General features: G+C 39.0%; 1 protein-coding gene across 21 annotated transcripts in view; it reads left to right on the top strand.

Annotated features, from left to right (window-relative positions):
- The first annotated feature begins 1391 nt into the window (after positions 1-1391).
- Positions 1392-21355, top strand: part of LOC106877601 (ubiquitin carboxyl-terminal hydrolase 45) — a 78282-nt gene continuing 58318 nt past the window's right edge. For 15 of the 21 annotated variants that reach the window (XR_016238006.1, XR_016238005.1, XR_016238004.1 and 12 more), the window contains exon 1: positions 1392-1495. The gene's annotated coding sequence lies outside the window, so the exon portion shown is untranslated. Of the gene's footprint in view, positions 1496-10697; positions 10773-21355 lie in introns of all 21 variants that reach the window. The other 6 variants (XM_089339916.1, XM_089339913.1, XM_089339907.1 and 3 more) reach the window with 1 other exon arrangement.

Genomic DNA, 21355 nt, shown 5'->3' with positions numbered 1-21355 from the left:
TACTTTTAGGATATTAGGATATAATTTTTTGCAATGATTGATGGGTTCTTAAGCACAGAGAATCACCAATCAGTCTTTTGTTATCTCCTTTCCAAGGATCAGCATCTTGAGATCAGCCTTCAGTACTTATTCCCATATCTTCATACCTCTCTAGTCCCGGGTTCAGTCCCACTGCGTGGCACCTTGGGCAAGTGTCTTCTACTATAGCCTTGAGCTGACCAAAGCCTTGTGAGTGGATTTGGTAGACAGAAACTGAAAGAAGCCCGTCGTATATATATGTATATGTATATATGTATGTGTGTGTGCATATGTTTGTGTGTCTGTGTTTGTCCCCCCCCCCCAACATCGCTTGACAACTGATGCTGGTGTGTTTACGTCCCCGTAACTTAGCAGTTCGGCAAAAGAGACCGATAGAATAAGTACTAGGCTCACAAAGACTAAGTCCTGGGGTTAATTTGCTCGACTAAAGGCGGTGCTCCAGCATGGCCGCAGTCAAATGACTGAAAAAAGTAAAAGAGTAATTGGAATATTAACAGATAACATCTTCACTATGATTTTCACCATTTATGATGCAAAGGTCAATGTGCTTTGCAAGATCTACATGAACCCAAAGTAATAACTCCACAAATGTCATCAATTTGAGCACATTCACTCTTTATGTGTTCCATCAAGCATGTTGCATCTGTGATTTTCAATGAGAAAATATATATAGGTAAAATGTAATATATAAGATATATATGTAAAATATATATAACATATATAGGTAAAAAAAAATATATTAGTTAATGAGATTGTCTATGTATCCAGACTTTAAAGACACACTGTACAATAACTGTGCACTGATCGTAGTCTTGTGAGTGAATTTGGTTAATGGAAACTGTGTGGAAGCCTGTCATATATATGTGTGTGTATGTGTGTGAGTGTGTCCTTGTGTTTGTTCTTCAACTGCTTGACAACCACTGCCGATTTGCTTATGTTCCCATGACTTAGCAGTCAGGCAAAAGAAACTAATAGAATAAGTACCAGACCTTAAAAAAAATTGAGGTCGATTTATTCAACTAACACCCTTCAAGGTAGTGCCCCAGCTTGGCTGCAGTCCAATGACTGAAACAAGTAAAAAGATAAAAAAAGAATAAACGATATAATAAAAGAGATTATTTATTTATATTTATTTATATAATATTTTCTGAAAAAAAAATAAAAGCGGAACATTTTATTTATTAATACATTTTTTCTGAAGAAATAAAAGAAACATGAGTGAGAAATAATTTTCTATTTAATTTATTTTAAATTTGAATCGGCAGAAGTCCCCGCCGTGCAGAAATCCTCTTCAGAGTAAGACGAAAGATGTTAGAGTGAAATAATTCTGCAGTTGAATACGATCAATCAACGACACATGGCGATTTTCGAAAATATTACTGAATTATGTCGAGCGAGCTGGCATCGTTTGTCAGCTTATTAACAGACTTGGAGCAGATGTCATCAAGTCAGATCGGTAGGAATTTACTTCCAGCTTTCCTCTTTCTAATCTGACCAATTTCAAATATGTTTTCGTTTGTATTTCTGCTTGTTTTTCCCCCTATCACACCTCTTGTATGAAACCTCTCTCTCTCTCTCTTTTTTTTTTCCTCGTTAGTTTTACAGACTTGGAGCTGATGGATTTTAGGTAGAAAATCGCTTCGAACTATGAACGATTTATAACCTGATCAATATTGGATATATTCTCCTTTCTATTTACGATCACCTTCGTTTCTTTATCTTCTCTCCTGTCATCTATCAAAACCCCTTTTAATTAAGGTTGCCAAACACAGCAAGCAAGGTACTTCATTTAACCCTTAATAACCAACGAGACTATTTTATGATAGTGAATCCTAGATTTATGTTTGCTCCTCTTCTTTCATAAAAATACCAATTATTAGGACACTCCTCTTACTATAAGCGATTTATAACCTGATCAATATTGGATATATTCTCCTTTCTATATATGATCACCTTCGTTTCTTTATCTCCTCTCCTGTCATCTATCAAAACCCCTTTTAATTAATTAAGGTTGGTCATTCACAGCAAGCAAGGTACTTGAATTAACCCTATAACCATCTAGACAATTTTAATGATACTGAATCCTAGATTTATGTTTGTTCCTCTTCTTTCCTAAAAATACCAATTATTAGGACACTCCTCTTACCGTATCATAAAATTGCAAAAGAAATAGAAATATTATTTCAATCTTTGAACTATAAATATATTAAAAAAAAAAGAAATACTATGTGAGAAATAAGTTGATATTAACGGTACACGAAGAATTCGTACAAATTCGATATTACATTGAGAAATATATATTTCAAATGAATAATTACACTACAGACAGTGTTAATCGAAAGATTATTTCAAAATAAAATATTTATTACTTTTATGTCCAGCTTACAATAATGATCTCTCTCATACTACTCACACACACACACACATATATATGTATTCACACCAAATTAAAATTGTCAATTAATATTTACACTGGATATAGTTTTGGATATAGTTTTAAGTGTATGTAAAAGAAATATTTCACAGAAATTGTTTTTACTTTTCTGTTCAGGAAACAATATAACTCTTGGTTTCAGTTTCACTGTAACTGATTATACACTCCCTCTGCGCGTGTGCATATATATATATATATATATATATATATATATATATATTCATGGCAAGTAATTTATTTCGTTCATGCATCCAAAGTAATAGTAATCCAGTCAAATAGCTCTGACGGTGTGTGTGTGTATGTATGCATATATATATATATATAAACTCAGCATGTACAAAGTACCGATCAAGCATTGCGATCGATTTAGTATTCCTAAAACATTCTAGATCTGAGTGGAATTATAATACGTGTAGTCTTTTTTCCTCTCTCTCTCTCTCTCTCTCGTTTGTGCATTGAAACCCGTGTATAAAAATAAAAATTCCTTTCTGTCTCCTGTTATTATATTAATTACATTCCATTAAAAATAACTGGTGAACCGACGAAATCTATTCTCCCGGTGTGGGGCGTTAGACATGCTAGAAAAAGCAGCAACCAAGTCGCCCTGAAAGTACACACCCTACTAAGATAGATATATTTGGCAGACAGTGTAGTCTGTTATATTATAATAAAGACAGTGTTCCTGGTTGGAACGTCTTTGATCATGGATATGTTCGATTTAGAGCTGATTGAAAGAGGTTGGTGGTGGTAGTGAGTATAAAGCTGGAGAAACGTATTCTCTGTTTGATTTAAAATCAAATGGCACCATCGTATTTAAGAGTCACGAACATAATTGATTTCTTACCTAGACGCAAGGCCCCAAATTTAAAGCAGTGGGGGAACCGCTTACAGCTACCCTTATACTTGCTACTTTATAATAATGATTTGTTTCCCACAAGAATCTCAGATGACGGGGACATTAAAAATATAATTTACAGAATTTGTGTTGGGGCTTACATAAAAGATGAAGGCAAAGAAAGGAAAAAGAGTGAAATGAGATAAACGTATAATAATAATTCTTTGTACTGTAAGCGTAAGACCAGCAGTTTTGGTGGGGCGGGGGACGGGATTCGATTACATCGATTCCAGTACTTGGCTGATATTTTATTGACCCCGAAAGGATGTCGATCTCGGCGGATTTTGAACTAAGAACGTAATCGGACGAAATGCCGCTTGGCGTGCTAAATGTTCTGTCAGCTCGCTAACTTAATAACGATAATGGTTTCTAATTTAGCAGTGATTTGGAGGGGAGGCGAGTTAGATAATACCTTCGACACCGGTGTTTGACCTGTATTTTATTTTATCAATCCCGAAACGATGAAAGGCAAAGTTAATCTTGGAATATAAAGAACCGAAACAAATACCGCAAGGCATTTTCCCGATGCTCTGACGATCCTATCAGTACTCAAGTTTCGAGGGGAGTCTGTTAGACTGCCAGTACTAGCCTGGTACACTTTATTTTATCGACCTCGGCGGGAAGAAAGGCAAAGTTGGCTTCGGCCGGACTTGAACCCAATCACAGTGCCCCATTGGAATGCATTTTTATTACAAAAGGTTGTGTGTGGTATATATACAATAGGGTGTGTATGTGTGTGTGGTTACATTCACAATAAACGAGGAAGGAGTCTTTACACCCTTCAAATCAAGGTGTGTTGCTATCTCAGGGGTACCCCGTTAGTCTTCGAATGGTTAGCTTTTAGGCCGTTTTAAAAAATGTTATAATTAATTATTTTTAAAGTAATTTTATTTCATGGTAATTTCTACTTCTATTTTCCTCCTGAAGTCTGTGCTGTTGTGTTTGTGTGTTCGATCTGAGTCGCTTTCTCGGAAGAAGAACCGAGCGAGGCAATGTGTTGTTTAATGCAAATCTCACTCCATTATTAGTAGAAGTAGCAGCAGCCGGCACTTAGTGTATAATTCAACATACCAGCCGCTATAATATAAACAAAAGATTGGTATAATGGTATAATGTCTTCGTGGATGGATGGTGGGGGGGAACCTATTAATTAATAATTATAATTAATTAATGTGTTGTTTGTTCATCTCGTCGTGTTAGACTGGGAAGGGGGCGAATTGGCAGAATCGTTACACCGTCAGATAGAGAGCTCCAGCTCCGGCTCTCTGCGTTCTGAGTTCAAGTTCCACCAGGCCTCAGTTTTGTCTTTCATCCGTTTGGGTCCGATACACACAAAGTATTAGCGGTAGAGATGGACTATATGTAATCTGAACCTTTCCCCACCTTATTTATTAATTTTTTTTTACGGAATCCCACGTTTTAGGCTATGGAGATTCCGATTCTGAAAAAAAAATTTTTGAAAAATTTCAACCCCCCCCCCACCAAGCAGGCTATTTACATGCTAGAAATAACAGCCAAATCTCACAAAACTAGTATTAGGGTTAGGTTTAGGGTCAGGGTTAGGGTTAGGGTTTGAGTTAGGGTTAGGTTTACCCTGTGGATCTATATAAAAACCAGGGGGGGGGGGATCGAAATTTTGAAATTGAGATTTTTGAAAAAAATTTTTCAGAATCGGAATCTCCATAGCCTAAAACGTGGGATTCCGTAAAAAAAAAAAACAAAAAACAAGGGGGGAAAGGTTCAGATTACATATAGTCCATTTGGACCGTATTTAGCACTGAGGGTCTATTTTGCTTCTTCTTCTTGTCGTTGTAATGTCTAATCTTGTTACATTGTGTCACGCTAATACAGTCTGAGAATTGCGATAAGGGTACACAGGTCTGCGGAATATTCAGCCACTTGCGTGTTGATTTTGAGTGTACTAATCCTGTTAATTGAATGACCTAATGCTCCTCGTCGTGACCGACGGAGAGACCGACACAACTGTAGGCTTACATGTGATTACGGAAACCGACATCTGACATACACCGGTGACTGCGGCAGGACCACAACGTGACAGTTGTTAGCGGCGGGACGGGACGAATGCCGTTTAGAGACGTTACTCTCCTCATGTCGCCAACAGCCCGCGGACCATTAAAGAGGCTAGAAATAGCAGTCAAATCTCCTGTACCTTTCCGTCTTCAGTGTAGCCTCTGTGGGTGTGTGTGTAAAAGTTTGACTTAGCTCCACGAGTGCTACTTTCTTCCACTGTTCACTCGCGTGTGTGTGTATGCATGTATGTGTATATGTCTATGTATGTATATATGTATGTACAAACAATATATGAGTATATGCATATATATGTACATGTATGTATATACGTTCATCTACATGTACATATAGATACATAACTGAGTACATGACATGGCAAAAGAACGAGGACAAAATGGTAAACAAGGTGCAACAAACAAGCAGGCCACATAGAAACATCCCCTTCATCAGCTGCCACCATTAAAACTCCGGCGTTTCGAAGAATTAAGGCAGTACACATACATATATGTATGTATGTATATAAATATATGTAATTGCCTTAACGTCCACTTTTTCCTGATAATATGGGTCGGAGGGAGTTTATTGAGGCAGATTTTCTACGACAGGATGCTCATCCTGTCACCAATCCTTTCCTATTTCCAAGTAAGGTGCTATACCTCCATCGCCAGACAGGTTTTCGCAAAGATAGTAAATGACTGATATTCATTTACAACAATCATGCGATGTCAAGACAAGGAGACACGAACACACACACACACACACATACACACACACACGTCAAACGATGGCGATGTTGTCCTGCCCATGCCAGCATAGAAAACGGACATTAAATGATGATGATTATATACGATGGGATTCTTTCAGTTTTCGCCTGCCAAATCCATGCACAAGGCATTTGTTGGCCTGGGGCTATAGTAGAAGACATTTGCCCAAGGTGTTGTTATGCAGTGGGACTGAACCTGAAACCATGTGGTTGAGAAGCAAGTTGCTTCCCACACAGCCACGCCTTTATAATACACACACACACACACACACACACACACACACACACACACACACACACACACACACACATATACATTCACACATGCACACACACACACATGATGTAAAGGAATAGAGCCATTCTAAGTTCAAATGACGCTAGAACTATAGTCATATCGTATTTCAATGCAAACTTTGCTGTCACGTACCCTGAGATATGATCCCTCATGTAGAATATACAGGGTGTTTCAAAAAATTTAATATCATTTGAGATGTAAATATCACAGAAACTACATGGTCAAAGCAAATGAAACTAAACAGGCTTAATGTTGAGCAGCATAAGATTTATTCCTCCAAATTTAAATGAGAAATTCAAAGGTATGTGGATTCCATGAATGATTTCACAAATGTTCAGTATGCGCACTGCCTGAGACATGGCACACGTCAGCTTGGTAGTCCAGCTCCTCCCAAACAAGATGCAACATGTCTTGGGTAACAGTCTCCAGTGCAGTAGGGATTTTCTGCTTGAGTTCCTCTAGGTTTGCAGGAAGAGGGAGGACATAGACCAGGTCCTTCACATAGCCCCATGTTTGCACTTGTCATCTGCAGTTATGGCCTGAACGAGCTGCAGTGTAGGGTTTCATTAGCAAGTGTTTCCTCAGGACGTGCCAAACTGTTGTTGGAGGAATCTAGGTTTCCAGACTTGTTCTTCTTATGGACTTCTTGGGGCTTCGCATGAGTTTTTGGTGAACCCGCTTGACCGTCTCTTCCGATGTTAGTGGCCATCCAGATCCTTTTGCCCTGCACAGACAACCTTCCTCTTTGAATTTTTTGCGCCATGTCCAAATCTGCATTGTCGTTGATGACTTTTTAGAGAACTCTCTCATGCACACTGCACAGTCCTGTTCAACTGTGTTCGAGCATACTGCAACACACAAAACACCTTTTCTCTTCCAGTAAATGTCATTTCTATACCTGAAAAGATAAACATAACAAACATCATCATCATCATCATCGGTTAACATCCGTTTTCCATGCTAGCATGGGTTGGACGATTTGACTGAGGACTGGTGGACCAGATGGTTATACCAAGCTCCAATCTGATTTGGCAGAGTTTCTACAGCTGGATGCCCTTCCTAATGCCAACCACTCCGAGAGTGTAGTGGGTGCTTTTATGTGCCACTGGCATGAAGGCCAGTCAGACGGTACTGGCAACGGCCACGCTCAAAATGGTGTATTTTACGTGCCACCTGCACAGGAACCAGTCCAGCAGCACTGGCAACGACCTCATTCGAATGTCTTTACACATGCCATCGGCACAAGTGCTAGGAAGGTGATGCTGGTAACGATCACTCTGGTGAACATTAAACATAAAATTTTGACCTGTTTCAACACCTGCTGTTAAAGTTTGAAGTCATTTGAACAAGAACAGGCAAAGTTATTAGATTGCGAAATGATATCGAATTTTTTGAACCACTCTGTACCTTAAGAGAGATTATCTAATACTCGAATCCTTGGTTTGGTTCATCCACCCGCAAGGGTAGAATCTGAAACAAAGCTGCATAGGAATGTCTATCTTGGATGAATGTGTACAGCAAATGAACCAACTAAATGTATGTAAATGCTGCATCGAAGGACACTAGGATACCTATCCAGCAGAAACCTGTGTCGGATTGGAATTTCATGAGAATAATACTGTAATAAATAATTCTTGCAGATGTATAATCTTCCATTCTTCTGTGATAGTTATGGCTGGTGGACCTTTAACTATAGATCTGCTTTGTTAACTACCTTTCTGGTCAAAATGCACAAAGAACCTCTTTCCATTGCAATTTCTTCAAATGTCTTAGGATTATCCACTTGGAGTTTGTTTAAAGGACTTCTTTAGGATGATCCTGTTTGTGACTCAGTAAATCGTTATGGGAAATATGGGCACCTGCTTGATCCACATGAAGCGTATGTTGTTGATTCACTAATTTCAAAACTATGCCTTGTGGGTTGTTTTTGCTGGTGGAGCAGGTTCTGTGTTAACCCTTTAGCATTCAGATTACTCAGTCAAATGTAATAATTATTTATTTACATCATCATCATCGTTTAACGTCCGCTTTCCATGCTAGCATGGATTGGACGATTTGACTGAGGGCTGGTGAAACCAGATGGCTACACCAGGCTCCAATCTGATTTGGCAGAGTTTCTACCAAATCAGATTGGAGCCTGGTGTAAAATTAATAAAGCATAATCTTGTAGCTTCAATGATGTGACTGTTTGTGTTTAGGTAGATGTGAGAGGTTTGTGTTGCAGGGTAGGTGTGAAAGGCCAAATCTGGCCAGTTTGAGCATAAAACAGGTAGAATATTTGGGCTGGGTATGGCTGGTTTAAATGCTAAAGGGTTACCTCTTAGTTGTTGGGTTATCTTTGTAAATGAACAACACAGAACTGTGTATAGGAAATGTTTCAGATGTTTTTGTAATGCAGAGTTCACGATTGAATCCTGCAGATTCTTATACCGAGTGAGGTTGCACACACACACACACACACACACACACATATACACAGCTCTTATCCTGTGAGAATTGAAAATGTGGCCAACAAATTGCCGTCATCATCATCATTCAGTATCTGTTTTCCTTGTTGGCATGGGATGCTGGTGAGTAACAGGGCTACTCCAAGCTCTGTTTGGGTTTCAATGGCTGGCTGCCTCTCCTAATACCAGTGTGGCTTAGTGGTTAGGGTGTTGGACTCCTGATCGTAAGATTGTGGTTTCGATTCCTGGTCCAGGCAATATGTTGTGTTCTTGAGCAAAATGCTTCATTTCACACTGCTCCAATCCACTCAGCTGCCAAAAATGAGTAATCCTGTGAAAGACTGGCGTCCTGTCCAGGTGGGGAATATATACGCCATGAAATCAGGAAACCAGCCTTTATGAGTCAGTATGACTTGAGAAGGTAAATTTACCTTTTTTTTTTACCTTCCTTATACTCACCCCTTTACAGAGTGTACTGGGTGTTTTTTACATGACACTAGTCCCGGTGAGATCACTAAGTAAGGTTGCAAGATAAGACCTTTTCAACTGAGGGGGATGTATTAAGGGCGGTTGCTTTATGCCAGGTAATTAAAAATAAAATAATGTCAAATATTTTTTCACCTTCCTTTCATTCATTTCCAAGTATTTTTTTCCAATTTCCAAGAAATCACAAAACTTCCTGCTTTGTACATACTTCTATCTCTCGCACTTAAACAGGCACATGCAGTTCACGCCCCCACACTTCCATAAAACTTTTCACACTGTACATATAGTACCTGTCTTATTTTCTCTCTTCCCATATTCTTTATTACTTTGCCTCTTCTCACTCAGTCTCTCTGTTTTCAATCCCCATTTTCTCTCTCTCTCTCTTTTCACTCTTCCTCTCTCTCAAAAGTCAGAGAAAGTAAATATACAAATACCTATTGGTGGATTGTCTTACTGGGTGATTTTTCTTTCTTTTTGTTTGTCCAGTATCAATGTGTTTCATTGAGTTCTCTGTCCTTGTCACATCTCATCTAATTGATAGCTTCACTAATAAAACGAAAGGAGAAATCCAACGGGGTGGGGGGTGGGTCTACACAAATCTCACTTTTAGCACCCTACCGTCTTAAAAACAAATGGAAGCTCATACAAAAATACACTTGACACTATCATCATTTAACATCTGTTTCCCATGCTGGTATGGGTTGGATGGTTCAAGAGGAAGCTGGCAAGTCAAAGGATTGCACTCCAATATCTGCTTTGGCATGGTTTCTATGGCTGGATGCCTTTTCTAATGTCAACTGCTTTACAGAATGTACTGGATGCTTTTTTACGTGGCACCAACACCAGTGAGGTTACCAGGTAAATTGCAAAACAAAACCCCCTCAAATGAGATGGGGATGTTAGGAAGGGCAAGCAACCATAGAAATCATGCTAAAGCAGAGATAGTTTGACATGGATCTGATGAATACGAAGACTGCATTGTGCTCCAGTGTCTGCTTTGGCATGGTTTCTACAGTTTGATGCCCTTCATACCGGCAACTACTTTACAGCATGTACTGTGAGTTTTTTTTTTTTTGTGCCACCAGCACTAGTGTAGTCACTATGTAACTTTCAATACTAAGATCTTTGACTGAGTGGGACTACAGTAGAGAGGGAGGCAGTTTTATGTTGAGATGAGGTGTTCATGTTATGGCTGAATGCTATGAGATAAGGTTTATATATTAATATATATATATAATGTTGGTATGTTATTTAATGTTGCTGTAAATATAAATCTGATCTTTTCTCACATTTTATGGTTTAAGTAATGGAAGAAAAACCTGAATTCAGTGAAAACAACAGATTGTTCCAGACGCTGTGATCCTAATAAAACTTGTTAGGTAATGAACGACAACAGAATTACCATTGTTGTCTCTTACCTCTCTCTGTCTCCCACTTCATATTTATATCACATTCTCTGTTTCTGTCTCCACCACCATTTCAGAGAGGGAACAAGAGGAAGAGGTATTTCTGTTACTATATTTCAAATTTCCATCTTTCTCCATCTGTTTCTTGCGAAACAGTAGGGTGTAGTTTATTATTATTATTTTTTTCTTTTTGTTTCACCAAATTTAATGTATAATAAGCATTTCAATTTAGGGGTGGAAACTATCTGAAACCTTAGAGCAATGGTTCCCAACCTGTGGTCCGCAAAGGTAGTACTGGGGTCCGTGGGAAAACACATTTAAATAAAAGGGATCTTTGGTAGTGAAAAGATTAGGAACCACTGTCTTAGAGCATACCTTATATAACAGCCACGGGCGGCCCTTTTGCGAGAAGCGGGCCACGAGACATGGTTCATCATCAGGCGGTAATCTTTTATTGGCGATTCATTCAGAAAGTCCCGCGGGCCGCAGTTTGTTCACGAGTGGTATATAACAATTTCAAAAGCAGTAGATAATCTATTGTAATCCAATAAATCATGTTATAGATTCTATTTTATATAAAATATACCGATATGTAATAAAAAAAAATGCTTTATTACGTTTTTTTTTCTCTCTAAATAAAAGTGGGTGGGGGAAAACTTTGCAGTCTAATTAATTGCACTCCTAGTTTTAATATTGATTTTGATGAATATATAAAAAAAAAAAGCATTTGTTCTATACATGTTTTATTACAGCGTGTATAATTGTGTGCACTTGTGTATAATGCACACACACACACACACATGCATTTATGCTGAATTCCAGCTGAATTTGTTTGAGATCCTTGTTTTGACATAAAGCTAAATATCCCATACTGCTTGTACACAACATATTTATAGATATATATACATGACACACATCTCTCTCTAGATTTCTCTCTGTGTCTGTCTATCTCTCTCTCTCTCTCCAGTAAAGGTGTACTGAGCTTGAATGTTTATATATGGTAGTTTGTGATTGCGTTTACACGTGTGCGTATTCATTACAAACGTCTAAAATTATATATAACCCTTCTTATTTCAGTCATCGGATTGTGACCCTTGTGTGTGTGTATGTTTGTATATACGTATGTATACGTGTTTACATGTGTGTAGTTTAGTGTAAGAGATACCGCTAAACTCCTAAAGTGTCTTATGTAACAGAAAACTTAATTGCACTGTAGTACTGTGAACTATTGTTAGTGCACTGTTGTCGAGGCTGAAAACAAAACTGACATCTTTCCCATCGTCTGTTTAATAATTTACTTATTCTCTGCTAATATTTCTTCCTGTCCTTCCTTCTCTGTCTACATATATTTCAGCGCTCTGTCATGTGAATCGATCCTCTCTGTTATTCTAGTGTGTGTGTGTGTGTAACTGCGTACGTTCGTGGTACCTTACCTGCACATGTTTATTTCTAAATCTCTTCTGAAACACACGTGTAGACAAACGGGAGGGGAGCACACGGTTCCAGCCTCAACGAATAGATTTGTCTTGTGTGATGATGTGCTCCCGGGTAAATCAGTGCACTGGGTCTTATAGTTTTTATTTATTGATTGCAAAGCCACCTCATACATAGATCAGGATCGGGTCCCCAGACCCGTGAGGCCCTCGCACAACTACTTAGTCTGCTCACGCCCCTCTCTCATACACACACTAATGAATAATTGTATGCGTGATTGTCTATCGTCCGGCTGATGCTTTGCTGCCGTGAGGGTGTGAATTATCTAACAATTACCTTAGTCAGGGTGTTTAAGAGACCGATTATACGCACAAATGAGGACTCGGTAGAAATGAATGAATATAGAGCAGAACATTTATTTTTATTTAGATACAAAACTCCCTATGATTTTCTACAAAGATTAATCACGAGACTTTTACCGACATAATTTAGAAACCTTTGTGCAATGGTCGAATGCTGTTTATGTACGCACGCACGCACGCACGCACGCACGCACGCACGCACGCACTCACTCACCCTCTCTCACACACTGAATGTGAAGACAAAACGTGATCAATAGATTTTTTTGCAAAACACTAGTCTCTTTGGATCCTACTATTCTACAATAATATTTACCTCTCGCTGTATATCTTTCTCTCGTATTGTTGTTTCTAATTCTCTCCCACCTTATTCTAATGTTTATTCCCGAAGCGGCCCAGCATTATTGCAGTCGTAAAACAAATAGAGTAAATACAATGAAAATGCAGTGCAAACTCAAATAAATTTGACTTCACTCAAACAATGCTCCGAATGTGAATGCTTTTTTATTTTTTTTATTTTTGATATTAAATGTAATGGCTGAGGTGCTGAACACGCACCCCCACCTCTATTTGTGTGTGTGTGAATCCGGAAAAATAGGCACTAATCATGGATCTTTACCTCACCTGAAAAGATGTAACATGCTTACGGGAATCGTACCTTGTATTTGCTATGAATTAGTATAACCCTGTTAAACATATGTAATGTGTATGCCGCTCTCTCTCTCTCTCTCTCTCTCTCTCTCTCTCTCTCTCTCTCTCTCTCGTCATATATATATAGAGATAACAATCCTTCGGTATTGGTAGACGGCATCAATCACCCACACAATCTACCCTCGCATACAAAGAGGCTAGGCTGAAAAAGGGGATGAACGACATCTCCTCATATTGACACCCTGTATACCAATACCGTTGTTATATATATATATATATCTATATATATATATATATATATATATATATATATATATATATATATATATATATATATACTTTATTTAAAAGCAGTAGAAATATAACAAAAAAACCGTTACTCTGAGTTTCACGTTCCCGTTCATCGGACAGTTCTAACAAAACTGTCCGATGAACGGGATATTACTCTACCTCTGGTATTTGAGTACTCTTTTTTCCACCTTGTTGCACATTTCATGTACTTACTCCAGTATATATATATATATATATATATATATATATATATATATAATAAGGTTTTGCAAACTTTGAGAGACAGGAAAATAATTTCATTGTTAACTGTAGAACTTGAAGCAAATAAAATTACATTACAAATAGTGGCATGGAGATACAAGGTGGGATCAAAATGTTCCCGGACTAGTCATGTTTAATAAAAGAAATAACTTATTTAGCTAAGTTTTAACATCACCTCCTTCGAAATAGTCACCTTGCACACCAATACACCCCGGTCTCGGTGTTCCTGCCACTTTTGGAATCCGGCCTTGAAGCCATTTTCTGTTAGCAAGTTGAGGACCTTGTGCAATTCGCCCTTGATCTCAACAATGGTGTTAAAACAGCAACCTTTGAGCTACCTTTTCATCTTTAGGAAGAGATGGAAGTCTGCAGGTACTAAATCTGGTGGATAGGGCAGGTGTGGAAGTGATACCGTGTTGCTTTTGGCAAGAAACTCACAGGTGTGGAGAAGTTGGTGACAGGTGCATTGTTGTTGTGAAGAATCCAGTTCTTTGTGCTCCACAGATCTGGTTGCTTTTGTTGAATGTTCTCCCTCAAATGCTTTAAAACATTGCAGTAGAACTCATGATCAACAGACTGGCGCTGGGCGATAAATTCTCATGATGATAATGATGTCCCAATCCCTCGCTTTTGTCTTCTTGGACTCACCCACAGAGCTGTAGGACAGTGCAGATAGATTACCTGCTACCATGGCCAAGGAACCTTGTCTACCCCGTCCTAGGCAGATGTTATAGCTAAAACTAGAGGCCCATTATTCTCAGTGTGGCATTGCACCATACTTGTCCATCATGTCCAGCTTTTGTGTGTGTCCTGCTGTCATTGCTAGATTAGAATCACTGGTTCCACACTGGGGTCATCTAGCCTTCTGACCTCTTAGCAACTGTCTTCAATACTGTGATCTGGTGAAGGTGATGGCTTTGACTATGGAGTAGGTTGTACTGGATTACATGTTAGTCACTAGCACTCATTATAATAGCATTTAAAGCAACCTCTCTCTCTCTCTCTCTTTCTCTCTCTCTCTTTCTCTCTCTCTCTCTTTCTCTCTCTCTCTCTCTCTCACGCGCACATACTGTCTTTCATTCATTCATAAACACACACACATACACACATTCTCTTCTCTTCTCTCTCTCTCTCATTCATTCATAAACACACACACTATCTCTCTCATATATACAGCATATATTTTCACAACTCCTCTCTCACACATACATTGTCTGTTTCTCTCATATGTTTCTTTCTCCTCCTCTTTCTCTATTACTCCCTCCCTCTCAGTAAAGCCAACAAAGATGAATTATTGCTGTTGAGATATGCTGCACTGTTTGACCCTCAGAGATATATTATAATAGAGATGATTTTTGTGTGTGTATCTATATGTATGTATATGTATATGCATGTGTGTATATGTATATATATATATATATATATATAAACGAGCATATGCTTGAAATGTCAAAACCCATTTTTCCTGAGATTCAAACTAAATACTTTGTGGCTGCACCTTTCTTTGTTGTTCCTTCACCTGTCTCTGCTTTTTTATTTTTTGTTTCTTTGTACAATTTTGAGCCATATGTATATAATTATCATCATTGTTTTAATGTCCACTTTTCCATGCTTGCATAAGTTGTGCATGTTTCTGTGTGTGTATCATAGTGGTGACTAAAATGATTGCTAACAGGAAGGGCATCTGGTCATAAAGCGCAGTCTCAGATAACCTTTTTCAACCCGTGACTACTTGGGAAACAAGTGGCAAATTATGATCGTATATATATGTGTGTATACATATATATATATATATATAAAAAAATATATATATATATATACACACACACACACACACCCCACCTGCATGTATACACACACACACACATGTGTATGTGTGTGTGCATGTGGCTGTGTAGTAAGAAGTTTGCTTCAAAACTGTATGGTTCCAGGTTCAGTCCCACTGCATGGCACGTTGGGCAAGTGTCTTCTCTAGCCTTGGGCCAACCAAAGCCTTTATGAATGGATTTGGTAGGTAGAAACTAAAAAAGCCCGTTTTGTATGTATGTATATTTAGAAATAATACATTTCTAAATCTCTCAGAGTGTGTGTGTGTATATATATATATATGATTGACCGTTGACTGAACACTATTCAATTTTTTTTCTCCGTGTTTTTCTCCTTGTCTCCGTATTCTTTCTGTTGAAGAGCGTAGCTCGAAACGTCAAAGACTTTCCGTATTCCCGAGCGTCATACTAATATATACTTTTGTTATTTACACCACCTGTCCTCGTCTGTTGTTATTATTTGTATATTCTCCCATATATATATATATATATATATATATAAATAGTAAATGAGTATATGCATATATACGTACAGGTATGTGCATACCGACATCCACCTGTATGTATAGGTGCATATCTGGGTACAGGACATTGCAAACAAAACAGTTACGAGAAAACACACAAGCCACATAGAGAACATTCTACTTCATCAGCTACCCCCGTTTTAAGACCGGCGTTTCGAAGAGCTGGGCAGGACGCATCGTTAAAACGGCTCTTCCCATGGACCGCAAATTAAATTTGTATACACAAATTAAATCTTGCCATGGAGGAATGTAGTGGCGGACAAAAAACAAGACAGGAAAACAAACAAAAAAGGCTTTACGGCCAGACAAGAAAAATGATGTGTGTATGAACGCTGTGAAGCACGAACTTGAAAGTAATGCTTGTATGTCTGTGTTTGTGTTTGTTCCCTCTGCTATTGCTTGACAACTGATGTTGGTGTGTTTACATCCCTGTTACTTAGTTTGGCAAAAGTGACCAATCGAGTAAGTACTAGGCTTACAAAGAATTAGTCCTGGGGTTGGTTTCTTTGACTAAATCCTTTTAAGACGGTGCTCCAGCATGGCCAGAGTCTGACGACTGAAGCAAATAAAAGAATAAAACTATAAAAGAATATGCGCAGGAGTGGCTGTGTGGTAAGTAGCTTGCTTCCCAACCACATGGTTCCGGGTTCAGTCCCACTGCGTGGCTCCTTGGGCAAGTGTCTTCTACTATAGCCTCGGGCCGACCAAAGCCTTGTGAGTGGATTTGGTAGACGGAAACTGAAAAGAAGCCTGTCGTATATATGTATATGTATATATATAGATATATGTGTGTGTTTGTGTGTCTGTTTGTCCCCCCACCATTGCTTGACAACCGATGCTGGTGTGTTTGTGTCCCCGTAACTTAGCAGTTCGGCATAAAGAGACTGATAGAACAAGTACTAGGGTTCCAAAGAATAAGTCCTGGGGTCGATTTGCTTGACTAAAGGCGGTGCCCCAGCATGGCCGCAGTCAAATGACTGAAACAAGCAAAAGAGTAAAAGAGTATACACACGCATATATTTATATATACATATATATATATATATATATATATATATATATATATATATAATATGTAATAGAGATACTGAGATGTAGTAATAGATAGATAAACAGGGAAGAAGAAAGAAGAGAGATGGACAGACAGATTGATATGGTGGGAGTAGAGAGAATTGTTTAAAATGATAATCAGAAAAGCTGTGTGTGTGTGTGTGTGATTTTTGTTCTTTGATACTCATGCTTTTGTGTGTATATGTATTTTTATTCCTGCCCCCCCCACCTCTCTGTTGTTCAGTCTACACTTTCACCTCCACCCTGCCCTCCCACGCCCAAGCACCTTATCTTTCCAGCAGGAGAACTCAGTCTTTCCTACCCTCCCCTCCCCTGCCCCCACCACCTTCCAATTCCTACTGATTCTGTATTTAAAGATATCGATTCTGGTTCCTGTGTTTATTCTTTGGAGGAAAGAAGGAAAGTAATGGAACTTCCCCCCCTCTACACACGCACATGCACCACACCCCCTCTCTCTCTCTCTCTCTCTCTCTCTCTCTTTCTCTCTCTATCTCTTTTACTTCCTGCCAGTTGAGTAATAAGATAATAGAATATATAGATTGATTGATTGGGAGATAGGGTCTGGCTGTGTATGGGGGTGGGGGTGGGTGGGATTGTGGGGGGACAGATGAATCCTCCATCAGCAAAGAATCCCTTTGTGTGTGTGTGCGTGTGTGTTGGAATGATTACAGCTTCAATATCTTTGCCCAGGGGTTTGCTCTCCCCCTCCTCCCCTTCCTTTCCCCTTCCCCCAGTCTTTTACTACCCCCCCCCCACACGATTCCAACTTTATCAGTGCTCTCTGTGTTTGTGTGGTCATGGGTGAAGCGACTTTTGTTAGGTTTGCTGGAGCTTAAGTTTGCTCTCCCTCCCTCTCTCTCTCTCTCTCTCTCTCTCTCTCTCTCTCTCTCTCTCTCTCTCCTCTCTTTACCTCTTCTTCTGTCTTTGAAAATTCATCCTCCCCCCATCTCTCCTTGCTCAATGTGTGTAGGAGACGGTCATGGTTGGAACGTCTCTGATCATACAGTCTCTGGACGATAATCGCCTCCTCTTCCCCTCTCTCCCATTTTAGCTTCACTGCCAACTCCTCCATTGCCCAGTGTGTGTATATAAATGTATGTGCTTGTGAGGACCTCAGTATGTATGCCTGTGTGGTGTATGCCTGTATATGTATATGTGTATGTATCTATATGTATGTGTGTCTATGTATGTATGCATGTCTGTGTATGAGTATGTCTGTGTATGAGTATGTCTGTGTGTCAATTGCGTATGCCTGTATGTGTTTGTGTGTCTCTGTGTGTATGCCTTATGTCTGTATGAATTATATGTGTATGCCTGTATGTATCAGTGTATGCCTGTTTGTGTATGGATGTGTGTGTGTGTGTGTATGTGCCTGTTTGTGTATATGTGGGATGAGTCATCCATAAGCCATTCATTTTGCTGTCCTGGGTTTAATGTCAGTTTATAGAAGACCTTTATCACTAACCACAACACTGTGACAAGGGTGGTGGTGCTGTATCCACCCCATTGATTGTGTCCTCCCCTTCTGACCTCTGGTTGACACTCAACAAGAAAACCACATCAGTGAACCTGACAAACAAACAAACAAACCTCCATGATGCTTGCTCTACAAGAAACAACTAAATCTCCTTTGGATCACACACACAGTCTTATTCTTTATTTCCTTGAGTTCAAATCTTATTGAGATCAACTTTGATTTTCCTCTTTCTGGGTCAATGAAATAAAGGACCAGTCAGATACTTGGGTGGGAGTGGGGGTCTCACCCCCATCAACCCCTGCCATCCTCTTCAAACTGCTGGCCTTGGACCTAAATGAACCCTTTAATATTTAGATTTCACTGCCAAATGTAATATGCTTATTTATTCATGATTACTCTTTTATTTACTTGTTTCAGTCATTTGACTGTGGCCATGCTGGAGCACCGCCTTATTCTTTGTAAGCCCAGTACTTATTCTATTGGTCTCTTTTGCTGAACCACTAAGTTACGGGGACGTAAACACACCAGCGTCGGTTGTCAAGCAATGTTGAGGGGACAAACACAGACACACAAACATATAAACACACATACACACACACACATATATATATATATATATATATATATATATATATATATATATATATATACATATATACGACAGGCTTCTTTCAGTTTCCGTCTACCAAATCCACTCACAAGGCTTTGGTCGGCCCGAGGCTACAGTAGAAGACACTTGCCCAAGGTGCCGCACAGTGGGACTGAACCCGGAACCATGTGGTTCGTAAGCTAGCTACTTACCACACAGCCACTCCTGCGCCCATAAATCATTTCTAGAATAATATTGTCGAATAAGTATAAGGGGCCTGATCTGGCCAGTTTGAAGATGAAACCAGGTAGATTATTTTGGCTGGTTTAAATGCTAAAGGGTTAAAAAAAGGATTATTTTTAGGTGGTAGAAAGTGGTATACTGGCTGAATCATTAGCACACCAGACAAAATGCATAGCAGCTTCTACATTCATCTTTACATTCTGAGGTTTTGAGTTCAAATACTGCCGAGGTCAACTTTGCCTTTCATCCTTTTGGAGGTTAATGATATAAGTACCATTTGAGCACTGGGGAGCCTCCTTCTCCTCCTCCAAAATTTCAGGTCTTGTGCCTATAATAGAAAAGGTTATCAAGGATGGTGGATTGGCAAAATTATTATTTTAGTGGTGATATTGTTGTTTGTGTTGTATTGTTTGCCTGTTTTATTTTGTATCCCCTTTGATATTGGAATCAATGAGTCTTTGTGCTTCTTGCCGCTATGTGTGAAGTGCTGTACATGGTGTGGAATCGTATGCCATAACTAGGAATATAACACTTGACAATATAAAAGTATGACTGTCCAATTTCTCTTTTAGACTTTGCTTTTTTTTCTCTCACTTATGTACAACTAACCGATAATGTGTACACACAGACACACACACATAAAAGCAAAGTAGCTTGTTAGAAAATCTCTACCAAACAGCCATGTTGAAGTGGCAATTAACATTACTTCTCTCTTTCTCTCTTCCTCCCTTTCACTCTCCCTCTCTCTACATTTTGTGTGTGTATGTGTGTGTATGTAGGCGCAGGAGTGGCTGTGTGGTAAGTAGCTTGCTTACCAACCACATGGTTCCGGGTTCAGTCCCACTGCGTGGCACCTTGGGCAGGTGTCTTCTACTATAGCCTCGGGCTGACCAATGCCTTGTGAGTGGATTTGGTAGACGGAAACTGAAAGAAGCCCGTTGTATATATATATATAAACATATATATATATACATGTTTGTGTGTCTGTGTTTGTCCCCCCACCATCGCATGACAACCGATGCTGGTGTGTTTACGTCCCCGTAACTTAGTGGTTTGGCAAAAAGAGACCAATAAAATAAGTACTAGGCTTACAAAGAAGAAGTCCTGGGGTCGATTTGCTCAACTATAGAGGGTGCTCCAGCATGGCTGCAGTCAAATGACTGAAACAAGTAAAAGAGTAAATATATACATATATTTATTTTATTTAATAAACACAATATATATTTGTATGAGCTATTAGTTTCATGTGATGAAAACAGCTCAGAGAGCATGGATACAGCCTGAGGATTGCAAGCATGAAGGCACCAGACGTTAAAAAATGCTGTCTACATCCCCATACCAGTGGCATGTAAAAAGCAAGCTCTCGTAAACATATAATAATTCTAGTGAAATGCATTCACTGATTTAACTGCTTGACAGGCATCTCCAACTAGCAGGCCATTGCTATTCCAGACTAATGACGAGCAAAGACTCAGAAACATGTCTCTGGATGCAGGCTTCGCTGGGTGGAGGTACTCGTCTCCCCTTTGTAAACATGAGGACACAGGAAATGTGTCAAGGCTGACAGGAAGCAGTGCAGTTTCCTAGGGCTAAATAGCAGTAGTATTATTCCCTTCATGGGACTGTCACATTAAGTTGACAGTATACAACTACTTTATCGCATCACTACTGCTTAAATCTCTCTGAGAAATTTAGAAATGTATTATTTCTATTTTTGAAATCAGTGAATGTGTTTCACTAGAATTATTATATGTTTATGAAAGCTTGACAGGTATATCTCCAACTAGCAGGCCATTGCTACTTCAGACTGATAACGAGCAAAGATTCAGA

Source organism: Octopus bimaculoides, chromosome 22 (assembly GCF_046866305.1).
Source record: "Octopus bimaculoides isolate indiv1 chromosome 22, ASM4686630v1, whole genome shotgun sequence".
Taxonomy (NCBI): domain Eukaryota; kingdom Metazoa; phylum Mollusca; class Cephalopoda; order Octopoda; family Octopodidae; genus Octopus; species Octopus bimaculoides.
Note: the sequence above shows the minus strand (reverse complement) of the source record. Positions and strands in the feature narration are given on the sequence as shown.